General features: G+C 44.9%; 1 protein-coding gene across 3 annotated transcripts in view; it reads right to left on the bottom strand.

Moving 5' to 3' along the window:
• Positions 1-23360, bottom strand: part of gse1b (Gse1 coiled-coil protein b) — a 188206-nt gene that overhangs the window by 39548 nt on the left and 125298 nt on the right. The window contains exon 1 of one of the 3 annotated variants that reach the window (XM_033619480.2): positions 1669-1805. The exons of the other annotated variants lie outside the window; for them this stretch is intronic. The gene's annotated coding sequence lies outside the window, so the exon portion shown is untranslated. Of the gene's footprint in view, positions 1-1668; positions 1806-23360 lie in introns of those variants that run through there. 3 annotated transcript variants of the gene reach the window in all.

The raw sequence follows: 23360 nt of genomic DNA on the forward strand, positions 1-23360 counted from the left end.
ATCGACAGCCATAGTGCCATGTGACTTTTCTTTTCTCCATTCTTTTAGTCTGAGTGTTCATGACAAAAATGCTCATGTTTCTGGATCCACACCAAAACTGCACTGTTTCTTTTTTCATTTCTATCTCTGTTTCGACACCTGGCACCTTATAAGTAGACACTTTGCAAAATAGCCTCATCCTGTCAAAATAATAATTAAAAAACAGTGTCCATTTGAAATATCTGAAATGTTTAACACTTTCTTTTGAGGTGTGAGTGGTAAATGAGTAGGTGAAACTTAAACTAGTGTCAGCAACAAGTGAAATAGAGCCACAACATCTCTCACTGTCTCCCAGTGTCAAGTGATAAAGATAAATGTGTCCTCTCATTAATTTTAAATGTCCCCATAGTGTATTTTGTTTTGGGAGTCTTCCTGGTCTTGAGAGAAACCCAGGTTATAATCAATCTAAGTAACAGTAACATAATAATAGACTATATATACCACAATATGCCCAAAATGACAGCACACAGCTATGCTACATGGCAGACACATGCCCATGAATGACCTATTTGCAGCCCCAGTCAGTAGCTGCTAAAGACACCAGTAGTGCAGTCTCACTATAAAAGCCAGGAGGCTCTAATTCCCTGCTCTTGCAGTTATGGCTAACCTTATCAGCAGCAGCTAAAACACACAACAAGGCTCCTTCTGGCTGCAGATAAACTCAACCCGCAGCACAGTGTGTTCAGTAAAGCCTGTTGCTTCACGGCTTGTGTTTGTAGACCGTGTTTTAAACCCGAGAGGTGTGTGTGATGAGCGTGATGAGTGGTTCGTGTGTGTGTGTGTGTGTGTTCCCTACAGAAGCAGCTGTTGTACGCGCCTCCAGTTCAAGAGAAGTGAAGGAGCGCGTGGGAAGTGATTCAACACGGTCCACCTGCCACGCGCACGCGTACCCAGACATACACACACACACATACAGGGGTCAGAGCCTTCACCCGTGAGCACCAAATGGTCAACATGTGTCACTATCGCAGTCACAGTCACATTTACGCAGAGAAAATGCCCCTTCAAAGACAGGCTTCCCTGCTCGGAAGCAGCAGACGCTCTCCAATGATTTTAAAGGAGCCAGCATGACTGGAGACCACGAATTAGCAGCCAAGTAAGGCCAATGATACAATTTCACATAAAAGGGCCTACAGTGTGCGTAAATGGCTTACGCAGAAACCCTCTGGGCTGTGCTTTACATAATAATCACAACAGCGCACCGGTAACAATGTTACAAGAAGTTAATTTGAGGGGGTGGGGGTCGCCTGCTATTCCTTTCAGTCCTTTAGGCTAATCTGCATTTTAAAACACGGTGAAAATCCCTAACAAGGCGGAATACACTGTATCATTAGAAAACACATCTTAAATCGGCACTTGAACGCACCGGTGTGGCTCTTTCTTTCTTGTCCAGTTGCACTGACTCTTTCTTTCTTGTTACGCACACACACACATAAAGCACGCGCGCACACACCCGCGCACACAAGGGCTCGGCACCGACCTTCGAAAAAAAAAAGAAAAAAACTGCACCCGTTTCCTCGATATCGTAATGACTTCCTCAACAAAACCCTCGCCGTATGCTCGCTCCGTTTACACAAACAACCTCCGGGTTCTGAAAACATAACTAGAGATTTACTCAGAATCACTCACCGCAAACAAGTAGGGGCTAATCCAGTGTTTTATAAATGAGTAAATGTCTCCCTCCGTCAGCGGTGAAAGCGCGGATCCATCCCTCCGTCGAGAACAGAGAGTCTGCACTTTTTTGTTGTCACGCAGAAAGCTCCGACGCCGAGCGTGGCCACAGGGACGGAGCAGAGCAGAGCAGAGCGCCGGGGAGAGGAGGAGAGAGGAGGCGGCCGGCTGCTGGGAGCCGGGAGGTGGGGCTTCCTCTCCAGCGGGGGCCGGACAGGCAGACAGACAGACAGACAGACAGACAGACAAGCCTGAGGGGGGGCGGGGGGGTAGAAGCACCTGCTCCCCCCCCCCCCTCTCTCTCCGTCACGCCTCCAGTCCACAGGGCTGACCCCGTATTGTCCCCCCAATAGGATAAAGAATGTCCCGTCCATCCCCGACCAGGATGGAGAGAGTCACTTCCTGTTCATTAAAAATATCCACAAATCTGTGACTTACTTACATCTGCAAGTCCAATATGACATTAAAAGGAAACAAAAATAAATAGCATCATCCAGTATTCTAAAGGAACAATTACATCTAGATATGTTTTGACAGACTGTGCCTAATTACTGGGTTGCCTTTCACATGCAATGACAATCAAAATCACATTTAATTTGAACTGCAATGATCTGAACAGTAACTTTACAGTCAGTGAGGTGATTATATTAATGAATTAACTGATCAATAAACACTTTCTGCATATTCCACGCAAAAAGAAAACTATGACTGTTTTAACACACCTATGGTCACTCCTTAAAGACACCACAGAAAACGGTGTATCCCAAATGGTGTGTTTACACTAAACTTACTGTACCTCATGGTATTCCTCCAGTAACACAACCAAAACAATAACAGTAGATCACTTATGATAGTAGTGTCTCCAAAAGCATGTGACAAGCCACTATAGGTCATGTGATTTAGTAATTCGTACCAATAAATATCTACAATCTGGATGAAATTTAAGCTTTAACCACAGCTTGCAACAACCAACAGATATTAAGGGATAAGACCCCTTTGTTTTGCTACTTCCTAATATTGCATGACCATACAGTGTACAGTAGGTTACTAATAAAAAGGAGAGAGTAATTCCACCGAGTGTCCACAAGGGGACAGCCACCCACCAAAAGCACACACCAGCCAACAACCTCTACCCCTGTCTGGCTTATCAATGGTTTTACTGTGGATTAGATACCAGCGACTGCACAGGCTGTAAAATCAAAGCCACACTTGTAAGGGGTGTTGCTCCCAGAGCCAAGGATGAAAATAAGGATTAAGCAGGTGATGACTGGGGAGGAAGTGGGATGAAGCCCTTTTTTTTTTAACATTGTGCTGTAAATTGCTAATTGCTGAGATGCATTGGATCAAATGCAACATGATTATTGGTTATGTGTCTCACGCCGCAGCCTACATCTCCATCCTGCACAGACGGGAAACACTACCCGACCAACAGCGTCCCCCTTTAGGCAGCATGACCCTCTGTTTTGTGTGTGTGTGAAGATGCATTTGTACAGTGCGTGATAATGCCTGCGTGTCTTGTCTTTCATCCAAGTGATAGTGTATCCCTCACCTCTACTTGACCTGTGAGAGAGGCAACGAAAGAGAGGCAGGTAGACACTGTATCCTGACTAACGACGCCGCGCCGAGACCTCAGCCTTTGATCTGCCTGCTGTCTGCACACATGCTACCCCCAGGACAGCTCTCTAGACACCAAGGCAGCCCCCTTCTGTTCAATTAGTCAAATAATCACTCATTTTGGTATTAAAATGCCTTAGTTAATTTATAATTTTTTAGCCAATTAGTCATTTTCTGTGGTCTTTCTTCTTTATATCCCTGATCACTAATGAGCTATTAGTCTTTAGTCATTTCTGATGGTTAGGCATTGGTATTAAGTAATTAAAAGAAAATGATAGTCACATCTCCAGCATCATAATAATAGTCATAAATATGTTTTGGTCTTTAATAAGCACCAGATCGCTCAGCATGACTGCATCCATCTTCCAGTTAAATCAACTTGTGAATTTGTCAAAGAAATGCTGTCACTATTAGTCGCCTAATATGTTTTTTGATTAAGAGCATCCCTATTAAAGTCACACACACATATAGGCTCATTATTATGTGCTATATGTAGAGATAAACAAGCTAAAGAAATACATGATTGTGTATCAACACGTATGCTCATAAATGCTGCACTCCCTGTGGCCACTTTGCAAATACCAACAACGATGTAATCAACATTAGACCTAAAGAGTCTGCAAAAAGCTTAGAAGTGCTTAACCCATTTAAAAACTCCACAGAGTGTATGTTTTCGTTACATACTTTCCAAAACACACATTTGCACTGTGAATCTCCCACAACGAGTCTTTGCCTAATTACTATTCCTCTTCCCAGCCGCAGGTGCACTTCTGTTCAACTCCGGGAGGCTGCAGGGTATTCCTTCCCTCCTCCTGTCCTCTTTCACCAGCCCTGCTTTACCTCCTCCACCTTCTTTCATTTGATACTAAACGGCCCCCCGTTCCCACCATCCCACCATCCCTCACTGGTTTGACTACTTGCCATTTCATATCCTTGTTCCTAACATTGCCTCCTCCCCCGCCTCCTTATCTCTGCAGCCTTTACCTCCCTATGCATCACCTCTCCTTCTCTCTAGCCCCCCATCTTTCCCTCTGTCTCTCTCTCTCTCTCTCTCTCTCTCTCTCTCTCTCTCCCTCCCTCTCAGCAGCGGACCTGGCCTTAGGCATCGTTAGCTTAATTTAATAAAGGGGCTTAAGCTTTTGAGAGGCTTTTGAAGGATCTGACTGCTGTTACATTCATTACAATCTATCAGCCGCTAGAGACACAGCCTTGTTGCATGGCTGAGAGAGGGAGAGAGAGAGAGTGTGAGTGTGTGTGTGTGTGTGTGTGTGTGTGTGTGTGTGTGTGAGTGAGTGCGGAGATGGTAATAAAAATGGTTCTAATTATTAGAACTATGATGGAATCACACACTTTGTGAACTCACAACTGACTCCAGCTCTACCTGGTAAAATGCTGTAGTGTAGGGTTGGTTGTACAGCTGATGGGAATGTCTGTATCATTCATATGTGTGTGTCAGAATATACATCTTCTGCACACCAGTATGCACACTGACAGTGGAGAGGGGCGCCTGGTGGATGAATTGCCCTGCACTGTGAAAGCATGCACGCTTTCCTCCCCCTCGGCATCTAAAAGAATGGCTCTTTCACCTCCTTTTTGAACTCCCTCACTCCTCTCAAAGACAAACGGCACAAACTCCCCCCACCTCCTGCCTCGCCTTCATTATGTGGACGACAAGTGGCAGCGCTTTTAGCCTTCGCCATAGGGAGACACACTCAGTGAGGATGGGTTAGAAAAGACTTCAGCCCCCCTTGCAGACATCCTGCCTGGGCCCCCTTTTACTCAGAGCCTACTACCCAAGAATATCCTCGGCTTTGCCTCCCAACACCTCAGCAAAACAACAATCCAAGGAAGCACAAAAATGCAGAAAAAAACCTATAGGCTTTGTGTATGTCTGTGTGTGCACGAGCATATGTGCACACGTGCTTGTGTGAGTGAGGGCTGGAGGGCATATGCTATACCTCTGGGGTGTGTGTTCCACTTTCTTCCCAGACAGATATTAAATTAAGGCGATAGAGGTAATTAACATGCAGATCAGATGCCACATGGAAGACAGAAGAGGGGCTTCGCAAAGTGACAGGTAAAGCAAGACAGAGGGAGAGAGGAATGGATGAAAAGATAGAGGAAGTAAAGGGAGAAATAACAAGGAGGAGTGATGCCCTGCGCTGTTATTTACCTCACTGACTGACCTGCTGTCATCATTGTGTTGCCACACAGCTGTGCACAGCTGTCCAACACACGTGAATAATGATGTCAGTATACATATTAGTTAATCGGATAATTATTGTCTTGATGAATTGTTTTTTTTTTCTGTAAAATGACTGTAAAAAAGTTGCCAATATTTTTTAACAAATCAATTAATTGACAAGTTCTTTCAGCTCCAAATGCAATATAGTGAAAAACTGTTTTTTTTTAATATTTTATTTTAAGCTTTTGAATTTAGCATGAACATCACAACCTATTCCCTCCAAAAAAATTCCAATATCAAGACACATCTCACAAAAACAGTGAGCCAAAAAAAAATAATAAAAATCTACTTTGTTCAGACATGAGTCCACAGTTGATAAAGGTAATGTTTCTATATACTCCCAATGAAAGGCTGCTAAATCTTTAAAAAGGCATCATATCTGTTTCTCAGGACATACATGTAGGTGATCTTCTCTAGAGGCATACAAATCATCATTTTGAAAGAGAGAGGGGGGGATCTGGCTTCCAAGTTAATGCAATACACTTCCTGGACACAGCAAGAGCTTGATCAATACATTTCCTGGAGCTTTGATTTAGTTTCAAATTTTTAACATTTCCTCGGAGAAAAAGTCCTGGATGTAATGGAATTGGTGTGTCCATACTAAAGTAAGATTTAAGTTAATTCTTTAACCCTAACCCATTGTTATAAAATCCAAAATATCAAGATAGCACAACATCTTTATACAAGTGGTGGTACAACAGGAAAGTTGACTTATTTATCATTTAATTAGGAACAAATGTTCAATCCAGGGTGTCTACAGGTATCAGACACACACATTTGATGCTTTTTAAGACCTTGTCAAGATATCATTTAATCCAACTTAAGACTGATATTTGGACAATTTAACTTTTTCTTATTGAAGCATTGCAGGTAAGTATAAAGGTAAGCAGTATGTGGCCCTGTGCAGAGGTAGATTTGTGTGTGAGCTGGGTTGGTTTATATTTTGCCAACAGGTAATTGCATGTGTAAGCTAAAAAGATTAGGTTCAGTGGTCAGTTTAAATATATGTAACATCAGAAATGTGGACACTTCACATTATGGGCTTGACTCACTCTGACAAAAAGAAATTAAAAGATGGATAAATTAAATTAGACTAGAAAAGTCTGTTGCAATTATGACCTCACAAATTCAAGTTTAAAACTGTTTAATCATTTTTAAAGTCTATTATTTATAAAATTGGATTTCAGACATTTTCTGACTTTTTAAAGAACTGCAGACACCCTGCTACAATCTAATTCAATTTAATTTAATTTGCTTGATTTATTTATTTAACTTTTTATTTAACCAGGAAGCCCCATTGAGACTGAAAATACCTTTAACAAGAGAGACCTGGCCAAGGTAGCAGCCAATCAAAACACATTTAAAATGCAACAAATACAATATATAACACAAAAATCCACAATAAAACAATATCTATTCAAACGTAGTGGCCTCTTAAGAAAAAAAAGCACATGTCTCTGTCACCACATTCTTTATGATGCCCTTAAATTCATCAGTGGATATAAGTGTTCATGCAATGCTCCTGCAACAAATCTGATCTTGGTGAAGCTTAAAAAAAACTGTTCCTCATTTTCTGTGATAAGCATGAAATCATCAACTAAACCCAGTATGTTTTAGTAAAAATACATTTTTCTCAAGCACCACCGACTTGAAATGTTAAACTAACTTAAACAGTCCTGTCAGTGGTACGGACCAAGCATTTTCTTTGCGTGTCTGACCCTTTAACCCAGACCCCAGCCTCACAGCCTAACACCAGCAGATACCCTCTGACTGACAGCTACACAGGACCAATCACAAGACACTTACGTATCCTTCAGCCAATTAGAAACACAGGGGACGGGCTGTCTTCGTTGCCTGTGTGTGCTAGGGTAGACTTTGAGGAGATTAAACAAGGGTTGAAGAGTAATCTCTTTCATATTTACTTTACACAGCTCTAAATATGCTGCTTATCTGCCCCTGCTTTTATTTAAATACATGCATATGCATCGCCATATGGTGTAGCTTCAAAGCCTTGCTGTAGAAACAGGTCAAAGGTCACAAAACAGCACAAAAAACTAACACTGAGGGGAAAACAGAGACGAGTGGAGGAGACACGGGTTAAAACAGGGAGTAGGGAGTAGGTCTGTGGATTGAGCATGCTTGGCTGTGTTCCCTCCTTGCTATCCTCCTACTATCCAAGTGTCTGTGTATGTGTGTGTGAGCAACAGGGGAGTGTGGTGAGGCCTATTAACAGACGTAGAGGTAATAGGCAGGGGGAGCCAGGATGTGTCTGAACCACTGACCTGCCCATTAGCTCTCTCCACTCCGCTAAGCCCTCACATCGATCACCCAGCCACACATCATTGATCTGGAAAACCAGGCACGAGCGCACTACTTAGACATACCCACCGTCTCTCACGCCTCTCAGTGTTACCCTGTATGTGTGTGGGGGGGAGAAAGAAGAGAGTGAGGGTGTGTGTGATTGTGTGTATGTGTGTGAGGGGGGATGGTAAACGTGTGTGTTTGTTTTATCTTTATGAATGTTTGACAGGCCCCTGGGTCTGAGTGGACACACACATCCACAGACACCCTTCATTACACATACAAAAGGGCCGAGGCATTTAAAAGCCCGCTGTTATATCATTCCTCCCATTATTCAAATATATTCCACCTTCCCACCTCTCTGCTGTGACATAATTAACAATGTACACTCCTCTATTAGCCGCACTGGCGGCAGCTAATTGTTAGCTGTCAGTGTGAATGTTCTGAGCACATAAGACACCCTTAACCCTCTCTGCACTTTGCCCATGCACATACACACAAACATAGACAAGCACAAATTAGACATGTACTCATACACACTTCTACACTTCTACCTCAGTTTCTAATTTTATACTTTGCTCTAACCTGCGTTGACTGCGGCGGCGGTTAGTTACAAGTTGAATCTTAATAGAGAATATCTCAGCTGCTAATTAGATCAAATTGTCCCCTCCTTACTCTCATTGTAGAGATGAAGCCCCACTGTCTGTTCCCCTCAATACAGCAGCGGAGAGAGGCACCAGAATAACTCTTTGACAAAGAAAGAGAGAAAGATGAAGAGAGAGGGAGGGAGACACAATGGGAGGTTACAGAAATTACTATTTTACTGTCTTGCTCACAGCAGAAAAGGGAAGAATAAAGCAAGGGGAAAGGGTGCAGAGAGAGGGAGGGACAAAGGATGCAAATAGAGCGTGGGGAACGGAAGGAGATGGGACCGGCACAGATGGTGACATGTGGATGCACGTCAGTCGGCAGCAGATGCGCCTGTACGTTTCACTAAGGAATGGAGGAAAAAATAAACCTGCAAGATGGAGGAGGCACACAGCAAAGAGTTGTTTTTACATGTACAAACACTCATAAGCACCTGTAAATTTGTGCAAACACATTCTAACACGCAGCGCGGCAACCACTGGTGCTATAGCGCCATGCGTTGCAATACAACAGTCTGACAGCAAACAAAGCAATTAAACAGATGAAGCAGCTCTAAGCTGAAAATACCTTACTGTAAACAAGGACTTCGATGTCACTGAGTTTGAGAGTAGGCTGTGATATCGCTTGTTCTCAGTGTTTTGGGAGTTAAACTTAGCATAGTGTATGAGAGGGATCCCATGACGAAGAAGAGGAGAATGATGTATCTTTCTGTGATTTGTGTATCACTCTTTCAAATCAGAACATAACCCATTAAAGCCCTGGATCTTTTCCATTATCCCCGCCCTCTCACACACACTCACTCCCCTATCCTCTCACCCACCCACCCCACACACATACCCTCAAACAGATGGCACGGGGACGATGATAGCCAAACCAATTATTTATCTAATTATGACTTACCACTTAACAGCGTAATCTCCCCCCGCAATTGTAAGGTATTAAAATACGGGGTGATTAAGAGGGTTATGCAAATCTAAACAAAATCATTAAGTTTGCACTGGTTTTAACAGGGATAAACCAGCGTGCCCACTCAACGGGTCCACACTCCTAACACACACACCGATATGTTGAAAGTGTCTCTGGTTTGTCCAGTAGACATGTCGACAAATGCATAACATCATGCAGAGAGTGATGCATGTACAGGATATACAGAGAGAGGGAGGGAGGGAGGGAGGAAGACGTAGCAGCCGCCAGTGTGAGTTCAAGCTCATGCTAATAGGGTAATTGCATTGATTTCCATTTAGCTGCGCTCTCTGATGTTATTTACAGCGTTTAGCCCAACAAACAAGGCCTTTCTCTCTTCTCCCAGCTTGCTTTTAACTAGCCGTGACACGCTGTCAACCCCTTTTCCTCTACCCTCTGCCCCCCTTCACCCTTTTCACAACTGCCAAAACAGCCAAATACATTATTAGGCCATTAATAGCAGTCACGCTCACACATCCCTCCATCCCAGCCCAACCCCACCCCCCCTTCCCTCCTGATTCACTCCAGTATTGCAGTGCCTCCCTCCCTCCATCCATCCTCTCCTCTCAGGCCTGTTGGCACGGGCACTGAGCTGCTTTGAAGTGGTCTTGTTTATTCAACCAGACTGCTATGTGGTTGTGTGTGGTGGAGTGAGGGGTGGGAGGGCTTTGTTTAGGTGGACCAAATGTCAAGGCCTTACAACAAGTGTTAAGGCCAAATTATGCTTTTCATTCAAGGTGCTACTCCTTAAAAAGTTGGGTTAATGTGGGATACATGAGCAGTGATGGCAAAAACGGACAGTTAGGGCTGCTTTGTGTTTCCCTCTCTATGAAAGTGGTGTAGGAAGTCGATGGTGAAGAACAACAAGTGTGCCTCTCAGAAGACAAATTTTAATTTTGTGATCTAACAACGTATCTTATGCAAAGCCTGTCTGTCAACAAAATAAGAGAATGTAAACATTTCTTCAGGAATACAACTCGCTATCTGATTTTGCATGAAACTTCCATCCCCTGTCGTAGCACTGCTATGACAGTCAACAGGTTAAATCCAATCAGCCCTCAGAAGTCTGCCTCCTCTCACCTCTTTGTCTCACAAGTCTCACAACAAAAGACTTTATGAGAGGAAGAGAGCACGAGAAAGAGTGTGACACGATTAGCATGCAGCAGACAGAGCGCTGTATTAGTGCTATATTAATGCGGTGGTCACGTCCGGGACACAGACAGACTGCATTAAGCTCATCATCACTCCTCTGCACACATCAAGGACTCTGCCGAGATCTGCAACATTACAGCATTAGTTAAAGAGCAACAGGAGATGTGGTAGATCTCAATGTGTGTGTGTGTGTTAGGTGCACACTGTATCTCTGTCATGCTTTGGTGCATGTAGGTGAACATGGGGACAGGGTGTGAGGTCGCTCCTTAATGATGTGCACAATGTATGTAGGAGTGTTTTGTACGTTTAAGGCGAACATATGTGGTCTGTGGGCTATGTTTGTGAACAGCATCCTCACATATGACTCATTTCATTCACATCCAAGGGCTGCGTGGGTGGTATAGTGGCTTGGTATTAACACCACAGACACACTAGTGTCTGCAAGTGTGCATGTTATATATACATATGAGTGCAACATATGCCATTTGGGTTTAGCCAAAGTGCACTGCAGTACCATCAGTGCCCACTCGTTTTAGCATCACCGCTCCGTCCTGTAAATGTGGCTACGTTAGCACCACGCTGTACACAGAGCTCCAAGGTTAATGCATCTGCATTCATGAAAAGGTTGTCATTTTCACAAAGGCAGGGAGAGAGCAAGGAGAGTGTCAAGGATCATTCACTGAATACGTTGCTCAAGTGGTTTAAGGGTTTCTTTCTGCCACAGCCTTTTCTTGGTACTAACATTGAGAAAAACAGAGAAGTTTCTACAAGCTTGTGGTGGCGCATCTAGCTCCCTGTGAATGCAGCCATCTTTAAAATCTGCCAGCTCTCCTCCTCCTGCCTATGAGATATCTTGGCTGATAAAAAGGTCTACAGTACAAAAAAAGCAATGGTGATGTAATTGGCCTGTTGTTGTTTTTTTACAAAGACACATTGTGACATCATCATGTCCCACTGCTGCAAAGCCAGATATGACAGTGTTTTTACAAGAAAAACAGGTGTGGTCTCTCTGAATCGCTGCAAATGAAAGTAAAGATTAGGACACTTTACACACTAGGTAAAGGTATGTTTTCCACACTCTCCCTCCATCCATCATTTTCTTTCTCCCTGGGGGTTCAAACAGCAATAGCAAGCACCCCACTGTAAGACGATAAGGGAGGCTAAGGCGCTTCTATCCCCGCAGAACACACACACTCAGAGGGATAAGCTATGGACTAGTCCGGATCCTTGAAACACACAAACATGAAGAAGCAGACGTTACAAAGCAGAAGCTCTCATCTCACCGCAAAGCAAGCAGGGGAAGGAGGGAGGGAAGATGAGGAGTGAATGAAAGGATTTAGTCTTCATCTGCGGATGAACATGCCATCTCCTCCTCCCTGTTATCACAGATTCCCCTGCTTCCCTTTACCTCTATTTGCCAATTCAGCCCTCTTTTCAGTCGGCCTGCCCTTAAGCACCCCCTGTCTTTGGACAACTGGGTTACTGATGACTGATGGCATGAAGTGTTTGGTAACACTCTTTACATTCCAAAGCAACATAAGCTATGGCTATGAACATTAGAAACACATTCCTTAAGCCAAGCACACGCTTCACACTCCTCCGACACACTTTCCCCGCATGCAGATGGTGTGTGTTTAAAGCCAGCAGGGCAAGTCCGTGCACGTCGGTGTGCACGTGTATCTGCGATGCGCGTGTGAACGTACGAGTGTGCTCGTCTGTGTACGCCGGTGCTCGAGGTCTCACCTGGGGGATGAGAAATTAACACAAGCAAATTTTACTGCGTTCATTTTCATTTTGCTGGTAACAAGACCATCTGCTAACCATCCTGCTCCACACGGGAAGAAAAAAAAAAAGAGAGAAGTGGGCTACGCCGCAATCACTCCCACAGTCCATTTCTCTCTCCTCACCCCCCTCCACCCCTCTCTCTCCAACACGGTGAGGGGCAGAGATAACACCTCAAGGCCATGATGTTGCTGCCAGCCTTTAAACCTCTCCGTCTCCCTCTGCCTTGCTCTCTGTGGTTTTCGTGATGAAAGGGGAGGCAGATCAGAGGAAAACATGGCAGCCAAAAGACTTGTATCCACAGCCAAGGCTAAAACCAGAGCACGGAGTCACTGCCCTTCACCATTCACCTACAGCATGGACTTGTGGACACCCAGCTTTACGCACACACACATCCAAACACATGCACACATAACACCCCTACATATATACAAACTATGAAATACTATATGGTTGCCTCGGCACACAGAGGAACTGATCTGTTTGAGTGTGCATGTGTAAGTCTGTGTTAGGATACAGATGGGCTCCAGTGGGCCGTTACAAACCCTCTCTGACAGCGGCTTAACGAGGGCACTGGCCTTTGGCTCCTGCATCTGTGTTGGTGTAGAGCAGCCAAAACACACAAACACACTGATTAATAAAAGCTTAAATGTGCTTTAAATGCATATCTGCGCGCACACATTCAGCTCCGTATGTTATATATTTTCAGTTAACACAATCCCACATCTGTTATAATGACACAAATTATCTCCTTGCTTCCCACCACATGTAGGAAGACTCTGCACTTTTCAGTAAAACACTGCGATTTGTTCGCAGCAAATAATGACACAGGCAACGAGAGAGGGGGTGAGAGGAATTCACTGATCTAATTAGCAGCTAGTTAGCAAGACAACAACTGAGTCCAATTAGGGAGTGTGTTGTAGTGTAGGGAAGAGTTTAAATGCTATCCTGATTATCGAGGCTGTTTATTTGCTCTCCACCAGGAGACACACTCGGTGCATCTGACTGCTAGATTTAGACAAGCAGGATGAGAATGGAGCAAGTGTTTGTTTTAGACTGAGGGCGAGTTAAATGTTGAGTGTGAGTGTGTTTGTGTGTGTTAGAGGTTTGGGTGTTAGGGAATGAGCGAGCATGTGTGCTTGCATGTATCCACCTGTGTGCATTTAAGTGTGTGTCTCCATTGGAAGAGGGCACGCAGTTGTCTGATACGCTTAGACTCCTCATTAATATCTAAAATCTTCAAAGGCTGGTTCCAGCAGCCCCAAACTCTGCTTCGCTGCCACATACCACAAACACACCCCGTCTCTCTCCCTCTCTTTGCTCCCTCCCTTGCTTTTGGCAGAGTCTCCCCCTGCCGGCAGGTGCACGCTACGGTGGCAGCCAAAGTGCCAACCTGCCCTCCATATGCCCGCCTCCGCAGTGCCAGCTTACTCCTGCCACTCCCCACCAGGATTCAGCTGGCCAGCCCTCCCCAAATCTGTTCCCACTCCCCGCCACCCATCCTCCCCCACACTCATCAGTATCCATCCCAAGCCTTTATTCTCCCACACACGCACCCCTAACCGCATCCCTCTCGTGCCAGCTCTCCCTCTTGTCTCGCACAAAGCAGCGAAGCACTTTCAGCAGCCCGCTCACATCCACTTGTCTTATCTTCCCATGTGCTTCATCCTCCCCCCTTAGCCCCTTTCTCACCTTACACTCTGCATTCCTCTGACCTTCATGTGCTGTTCTCCGCCCTCCTAAGCATCCCCCAGTTGTCCAGCTCTTTTCTCAGACCTCCCTTGACATGATGCCGAGAGACCGGAGCAGACACTCACAGGGCCAGGAGCCAGGCCACATCAATCAGCACCGGGGTGTAGGACGTCAGATCGATGCATCATCTTTCAACTGGTTGCATTCTGGGATTTATAGGGAAACCCGCTCCTGGACCAGTGGTGCAGAGCATGTTTTACCGCTAGCAAATTACTCTCGTCTCCACTGGGCTCAGGGCATCAACAAATAGTGTGAGTGTGTGAGAGAAAGTGTGTTTATGTGTGTCCACTCACTTAGTGCCGCTGATGTAACCTTGTCCGACCTCTCAGCTCGTACAGTTTTCCCTAAGGGTGTGAAACCACCCCTATCGAGGCTACACTCTGACACCAAGCAGCCAAATAAACACAAGCAAACACAGAAACACAGTGCCCATAGGGCGGGATGTGAGAGAGGACGAGATGTATCACCAAATACTCTGCCCCCTTTTTGGTTTTGCTTTTTTTGAGGGGGTTTTCAGAAAAGAGGAGACAGGCGTCATTTCTCGAGCGCACATTGTACACGCGAATGGACAAACACAGTGTGTGAGATTTATACTCAGCTATAGTCACCGTGCTATTTGTTTTGTGGTTGCTGTAAGGCTTCCATAAACAAGGAGTGATGGAGCGGTAATCCCGTGCCCTCTCCTCATTACTCCTCCTCCTGAGGAAGTCATCTGACCGGCCCGAAGCCATCTATTCAGGTCACAGCCATCATCTATCATCCATCATCGAGTCTCTCCCTGTCTCTCCATCTCACACTCACTCACTCCCGCACAAATCCAGTGTGTGACACTAATTTTAATAGGATGCTTTAGACCCAGTCACTGATCACTCACCCCATGCCAAACCACTGTCTGAGAACAACAGACAGTGAAGGGGAGAGTAAGTGAGTGAGTGAGCTAAGACATGGACAGGGGGAGGGGGGGATAAAGAGAGAGAAAGAGAGGAAGGAAAAGAAGAGTGAGAATGAGAGACCTTGCCTCGAGTCATTTCCAGTATTTAACAGGATGTGATGAGCTCTCGCCATTCTCTTAATCTGTCTCCCATGATTCATTTCCATTTCCTGTGTGCCGAGAGGCTGGCAGCTCGGCACCAATCAGCCACACAAACAAGCACACACACACACAACGAGCAAAGCAAAAACCTCTGCAAATAAAGTAGAAGATGGAGGTTATTCACTCATTACACCACCGAATGTGATGAAGTCTGTGGTCATTCACCTCTGATGTGTAAGATAACTGACAACCACTGACCTGGTGAGCCGCTCACCCTTAACCCCTCACACACTGAGTAGAGAGAAGCATGGTGACACAGGTATTTACAACCTTGTCAACAAACACTGCAGCACTCTGCCTCGACACTCTCTGGACCCTGGAGACTGGCCATGGGAGAGAGAAGAGAGGGGGACCCACCAGGCCCAGAGGAAGGCTATTGAGCACAAGAGAAAGCTAGTGCTCATCTAAGAGGTAGGGGAAATACACAAGCTTCAGCTATAACATCACAAACTGCACGTAGAGACAGTAGCTGCATGTCTATATAAGAAAGACAAACGCTTAACACATTGAACAAAGAGGAGGAGAGGGGATTGAACACAGGCAAATTGCACTTTCTTTATTCCTTGTCTTAAGCAAAGGGGTTGCTTTGATGGCTAAGCTCTGAAATCCCATCGACTAATGATTGGAAAGCTGCCAGCTTAAAAGGCCGCCCCCATCCACTACAAAAAAATCGTACACAAAAATACACACACACACTCTACAGAGATCCAGAAGAGGAAAAAGTGCAGTTTCCAAATCCCTATTACCCTCTCTCTGGGTGGTACAGTTCTCTGTTTTCCACTCCTCTTCCTCATAAATCTTTGCCTCACACACTCCTAATTACCCCGGGAAGTGAGGGAGGATTACCCTGCTTCTCTCTTTAACCTCATCTACCTCCTTTTTTGTGCTTGTTTCTCTACCCGCCGTGCGTTTATGGTGCCGTTAAAAGGGCAGGGAACATTTGAGATCAATGGCATTTGCCAGTTTATAAGTGTGTTTATCGCCGCTAGTGAGCGTGCATAAGTGTGCATGTTTATTAAAACTTGTAAGTGTGAGAACCTGATTGCTCAGCTGAACATTGACGCCTGCTGGTGTAGTCAGCAGGTGCTCTGCCAGGGAGGAAGTGGACGAAATGTAACTGAACCTGTGCTGCCCTGCAGAAGAAAGTCATCTGGCAACAGATATCCCTGTCTGTCTGTCTGTCTGTCTTTCTATATATGTGTGTGAGCATGAAGGTATGAACATTAACATACCTATCTGCAACACATTTGCTTTTATAGGCTTCACAAATGCAGATTTCTTTGGTTCCTCCCTGTAACTCAGAGGTAGGTATATATAGTAATCTCAAACAGCTATCCGTGCACCTTATGTTTGTGTATTTCATTATGATAAATGAATGACAACACAGCCGCAGCGTGTCTGGAGCAATAGTCTGATCAGCCAGCACACATCAAGTTGAGCACAACTCTAACCTTCAGAAGCCAAGCGTCAGGTCCAACATGGTGTCATGGTACACACTGGGTCAACAGTCCTGTAGTCTCTGTACCACAGGCCAAAATCAATATAAAGTTCTCTCTCGAAATAGATCATATAAACTCTTTCTTCATACATTTCTGTATATCCTCACTTCAATTTTGTTTCTCATTCTCTCGAATACACAAGAACACTGACTCAGTTTACACAAATCGTTGCTTCCTCTGAGCATCCTTAATGTTGCATTACTGTATTATAACAAATCAATGACACAAACCACCTCACAGAGTGCTGCATTGCCTCCATGCTCTCCACACCCATTCTTAATGCACTCTGGTATTCTGGCGGTCAGCTGGTGGGAAGCTTACAAACCAGTCACCACTCTGCTCTCTAATGTTAAACCGCTGCTCATCTGAGTGCTCATAAGTGAAAAATAATACTGACTCCGTGAACATGTGTCAACCTGTGATGTGTATCCGTGTGTGTGTGCGTGTGTGAACCCAGCGCCATCAGATGCAGGCAGGGTTTAATTAGAATTCTCTGTAGTCTAATTTGATTAGTGGAGGCAAAGGAAGATGAAGGCAATTAGAGCTCAACTATTTCTGCTGCTGGAATAATGTTTCAGGAGAGAGGTGACAACATAGACACACACGAGCACACACACACACACACACACTCTCAACCGCAAAATACAAGTCAGCCCACATGATCATTGCTCGCACATTCCAAATGGGGTTCACGTCAGTTCACGGCGACTTAACGCAAAAGAGCAGAGGTGAGTGTCCGTCATGATAGCCGAGTGTTTGACAAGCACTCCGAGTGTGAGACACAAGACTTGCCAACTGATATGCCTGCACATACACAGCTGTGAAGACACAGTTTCCCACCCAACTGCTGCCTCTGTATGTGTGTATATGTGTGTGTGCGTTGGCCACAGCCGCAGAGGAGCAGAACAAACAAACCCACATGCAACACAATGCACTACACAAATAGCATTGCGTCTCCCTGGTGCCAAACTGACAAGACTACCAGAGGGAACAGAAAGGGAGGAAGACTGCTGACTGCAGTCCATAAATCATAGTTGTATGCTACTGTGATACCAGCAAAGCCCCCATTACCCCCTGCACCTGTTAGCTCACCCAATGTCTGTCGGAATAGTGTGTCACTGTGTGAGTTATTTTGTATGTGTGTATGTATTTGTGTGTGTGTGTGTTCCAGTGCAGGATGGAGGACAATCAAATGTCCTGATGAAGATAACAAGCTGAAAAATTCACTTTTTTATGACTTTATTTAAAGGAATAGCTCAATATTTAATGCGATGCTTTGCTTTCTCTCTGGGAGTTAGATGAGAAGATTGTTAACACTCACATCTATGACTTAATTAAAAGAATAGATCAGTGTTTGTATGGATCAGACAAAAAAAGTTAAAACATGTTAATTAATGATCTTTAGCATACAGCTCTGATCGGGCCCTTCATGAACCCGCACAATTTCTGTCCATGCAGGACCCAAGCCTGAACCACAGCAGCAGTTTTGGGCCCCAGCCTGATTAAAAACCTGAATTTCTACTTTAGAAAATATAAACTACAGCCTATTATAATTCATATATTACGATATTTATTAATTTTTTAATATTAAAACATGATCAAACTAGGCACAGCATTTCTCCTTCATTTTCGTATTTCAATAGTCTGTCATGCACGACAGGTTTGGCAGAGCGGGCTGCTCCCCTTGATGCCTCCAGTGTGCAACCAAGTTGCCTTGCAGCCTCTCTCTCATTTCCGTCCCTCTCAAATGTGCATTACTTCCCCACTTATCCACTGTATTGCTCTGTTGTTCCATCACTTTCCCTCTCTCAGTCGCATCCCCCCTCTTTCTCTCTCTTTCCCTCTTGATTCAGTCCATCAAAACTTTTGCCATTTAATGCATGAGAACTGCCAGTTTCATTTAAAAAACAAACAAACAACAAACAGTAAATTGGTGAGAACCTGACCCGGTTCAAGCCCAGGGAAATAATGAGAAATTCCAGACCGACCCTGGTGGCTCAGGAAGGGCCCAGTCAGGCTCCAGCAGAGTATCGGAGCTCTACTTCAGTGTTGCTGGCAGGGGGGTTATTGTTTGGACAGAGCTAGGTTAGCCTTTTCCCCCTGCTTCTAGTCTTTATGCTAAGCTAAGCTAATTGCCTGCTGCCTCTAGCTTCATATTTAGCATGCAGATATGAAAGTGGTCTCGACGTTCTCATCTGACTCTCAGCATGAAAGCAAATACACACATTTCCCAAAATGAATTATTCCTCGGAGCACAGAGCTGGAGTCAGGAGCTGTTTAGCTTACCTTAGCACAAGCATTAGAGGCAGGGGGGAGATGCTAAAATACTCCTTTCAGTGATGAAGTTTGAATAATGATTTGTGTATATAGGATGTGTGGTCAATTACGGTTCTCACATGTATAGACATACAAAAATGTGCCCATGTGTATTTCTGGAACTCCCCTAACACTGTTGCTGGTGGTGGCTCATATCCAGAGAGGAGCCGAGGCCACAGGTGTGCAGGGTCACAGTTTAACAGCCCTGTGTTTATGAGCAGGCTAACGGGGCAGCCGGTGAGACGCGCCACCGCCGACCTTTACGGCCATGACCGGGGCAGTGCCACCTGCGGACTGGCGTGGAACAGATGCCACACCGAGAATGGGTCAGAGCTTTTATTGCAAGGGCAGAGCGAGGGAGAGAGAGTGGGAGAGAGAAAAGGGTGAGGGAGCCGATAGTCCATCATTGTGACTGCTTTACTGCCGCTACTGCCATCTAATGACAGAGCTGTCAGAGCACATGGAGTGGGAGGGATGGAAGGGCCGAGGAGCAGAGGAGGGGTAACGCAGATAAATGGATACAATGATAGAGTGAACTTGGGGGATAAAAGCACAGAGGGAGGAGGAGAAAGATGGCGAGACCAGTGACACATGAGTAGATGCTGGTATAGAGAGAGTAGTAGATGCAGCGGGGAGATTTGTAGGAATTGATCAGAGGAGATGGCTTCAGCGAGGAACGGAGAGGAGGAAGGAGAAGGAAAGATACCGTGGTTAATTGGATATAATGATTACACCACTGCACAGATAATCTTCTGACACAGTATGGACTCCTCTGCTGTTTTTTATCAATGAGTGCTCTCCCTTGGCTAAGGTTACCAGCATGTGATGGCTCCGCACACACACGAAGCTGATGCACAATATGCACATTTACCAAAAAAAAGCTCTCCTCACACACTCACCACTCTTCTTTGGTCCTAAACAAGTGCTCAGTAATCACCAGTGATTAGACTTCACTCTGATCAAGGGCTCAACACCCAGCATTTCTCATGCACATATTGACTACCCTGGTACGTGTATGTGTGTGTGTGTGGGTGTGTGTGCTGAAAGGCTTTTTGTCCATGTCGCTGTGTTCTCTAGGAATTGATTTTCAGAGATAGCCAGAGAGACGGGAAGACAGAAGACCACAACAATCAGACTGGTTCAGGCCTGGATTTGTTTAAGTGTTATTCTCGCTTCTCTCTCAGTATAAGGTGAAGTCAGTTACATATTCATATTAATCTGTTTTGTATACAGTCCTGCCTTGACTGGTTACAAATTGGTTGCCTGAATAAATCTGTCTACTGCAACCGATTTTGAGCAAAGGGAAACACTGGTGAGCAACACCTGATGCTCTAACTGCACCAAAACCTCATCTGCGGCTCATCTTGACAAAACTACAGCCCCTCTTGGTCTTTGACCTCACTTCCCCTCTCTACTGCTCATCTCTGTGGTTTCAGCATCACCTATTGTTTTTCTTTTTGTTGTTGCCTCTTTCACTCTCTTGTTCTCTGCCTCTCTGTCTGTCCATCCCACTTTCTCTCCTCTTCTTCCTCATTCTTGCTGCTTTACCCCCGGGCTGTAAGCGCAGACAGTTTTGGGGGAAAACAACAACCACAGAGAGCAATCCCGTAGATCTGAGCAGTCAGCTTTAACACACACAGGCATGAATACAAGCCCACACACACACACACACACACACACGCGCGCGCGCACGCATGCATGCACGCACGCACACACGCACGCACGCACGCACAGCAGAAAGATATGCAGACAAATGCGTGCAGGCATCACAAACAAAACACACACAGTACAAGAGGTTTAAACAAGATTTGATCTCTCTGAAATCACCTTGGAGAATAAAGGAGGGAGGTATGGAGGAGGATGAATAGAAGGAGGAAGGATACAGACCAGTGTGGGAAGGAGGGAGGGACAGATAGCGAGAAGAATAAAAACTGGAGGAGTGTAAAAGTGAGGAGGAGGCATATGGAGAAGGAGTGACCATGCTCCATTTTGAAGTGGTTGCTCCCTGGCTCTTCTCCACCTCGGCTGTGATGTTAATGCAACCCAAGTTCAAGTGCTTCTCCTCTCCTCCTTTATCTCCACCTCCCTCGCTGTTATTCTCTCTTAATCCATTTCTTTCTCCACTTTCTCTGCTCTCTCACCATCACACACACACACACACACACACACACACACACACACACACCACACACCCCAACCCGTTCCTCTTTATTTAACCCAACCTTTTTTGTTGTCAAATAATCACGGAGAACTAGCATGTGTCTGACATGGTCTCCAAGGCAACGGCGGTTAAGACGGGAAGGCAGGCAGGGGCTCATTCAGTGGCTGAATGAAAGAAGGGGGAAGAGAAGAAGCAACCCACAGTGCTGGACACACACACACACACACAGGCAGACACACACACACAAGATAAGACAGAGAGAGAGAAAGGGAGACGGACACACACACACACACACACACACACACCTTACTAGCTTTGGCCAGTGTCACAACCAAGACCCTCTCTATGTGTCTCCAATCTTTGTAGCTCTCCTGCTGTGGGCTAGGTTGGTGTGGGAGGTTTAGAGGTCAAACAGGGGCGACACATACACATGCACACACACATACACATAGTGAGGAGAAGGGAGGAAAGGTACCATTAGACAAACATGGAAAGGGGAAGAGGATCAGAAGGATGAGGAGGAAGATGAAGGCAATGGCCGGGTGGTGGAGGGTGTCAAGGAATCAGAGAGGTAAAGGCCTGAGGAGACAGAGGAGGAAGCTGAGGAAGTCCCTCTCTCCTCTTATCTCGCTTCATCCTTTCTATTTCCTCTCTAATTTCCTTTGCGTATTACTCTCTCTCTCTCTCTTCTTATTTGATCAAACCCTCACCTTGACTGTGGTCAGGAGCTCTGGCACACAGAGCAAAGTACTGCACTGAGTCATTCCTCCCTCTCTATGACCCCCTCTCACACACACACACACACACACCTCTCTGCATGTGTTTCTTTCTGTCTTTATTCCTGACACAGACACAGCAGGTGCTCTGTGGCCTTTACTGGCAGATCTCCATTTCAAAACCCTCCTTCTGAGCCAGAGAGGTAGGCATGCGAGACACAGAAGACATAGTGAAGATATGCTTAAGAAAAAGTACAGAACAGAATTTTAATGCTTATTTGGTTTGTGGTGATAACCTAATATGTGGTAGTCCTATAGATGTGGTGACACTGCGATGAGAATTCATTTAGCAGGGAGAAGTTATATCTTTTATTTCACTGTGCTGTACCGTGCCCTTACAGAGGTTATTTGGTACACTATCTGTGTATGTTGGTTTTCCTTGCATTAGTTGTTATATCACTTGCAAGACTTGCAAAAACACAATAATGACCAGTATCTGCTACTAAGCTATGACTATTAATCTTGGGGTGCCTTGCGTTTCTAGAATCCCTGCAGTGTAAGAATGTGCATGAAACATAAAAAAAAGCATGTAGACAAAATATGGTTATTATTGCATTTGGCCAATGTAGCTTTGAAAGAAAAATATTAACTGAAGTGCATAAAAGCAACATACTGTATGCCTGTGTTGTAGGCTTCAACAAAACTATAAGAGAAGACAAATATTTCTAAAAAGAAATAAAGAAAGATTGGGGGGGGGGCGGGGGGGGGGGGGGGCTTGGTAAAAGGCAGTTAAAAAGAATTTTAAAAAATCCAAAAATAAAGTTAAGTGATGGTGGACAGGTGATGTTTGAGTTGCAGCTGGCAGGTGAAGAGGTGTATTGCAACAGGCCATGGTGTTGTACTGAAATACGAGGGACAAAACCAAATTGGTGCTGATTATAGTCTAACTGCACACTCTACCTGCTGACAACAGTCACACAATGATGAAAACTCACATTAAAGGAACACTTCACCCCCCAAATGAACATTTGTATATCAATCCTTGATCCCATGTTACACTGACTTTGTACAAAAACATGTTTTTCTCACATAAACAGGTGCAGACGAGTCGTGCATCTGCACTGGTTATGCAGCAGTGTTTTAAATGTGGTTTTAGAGAAAAATGTGTTTGGGAAGTACCGAGCATACAACTGGATAGATGAGACGAGTTGTGTGAGAGGTTGTCAACGGATGTTTTGCTATAGTTTCACTGCTCTGTAACACAATCCCCTCTCATTAATTCATCAAGATTCTTCACCATGGACGTATGTAAGAAAAAACTCAGTTGTCTTCCAGAATTCAACAACATGGGGTGTGTAGCTGATATAGAAATTGTCAGTTTGGGGGTTAAGTATTCTTTTAACCAGAG

Source organism: Epinephelus lanceolatus, chromosome 2 (genome assembly GCF_041903045.1).
Source record: "Epinephelus lanceolatus isolate andai-2023 chromosome 2, ASM4190304v1, whole genome shotgun sequence".
In the NCBI taxonomy this organism is placed as follows: Eukaryota; Metazoa; Chordata; class Actinopteri; order Perciformes; family Serranidae; genus Epinephelus; species Epinephelus lanceolatus.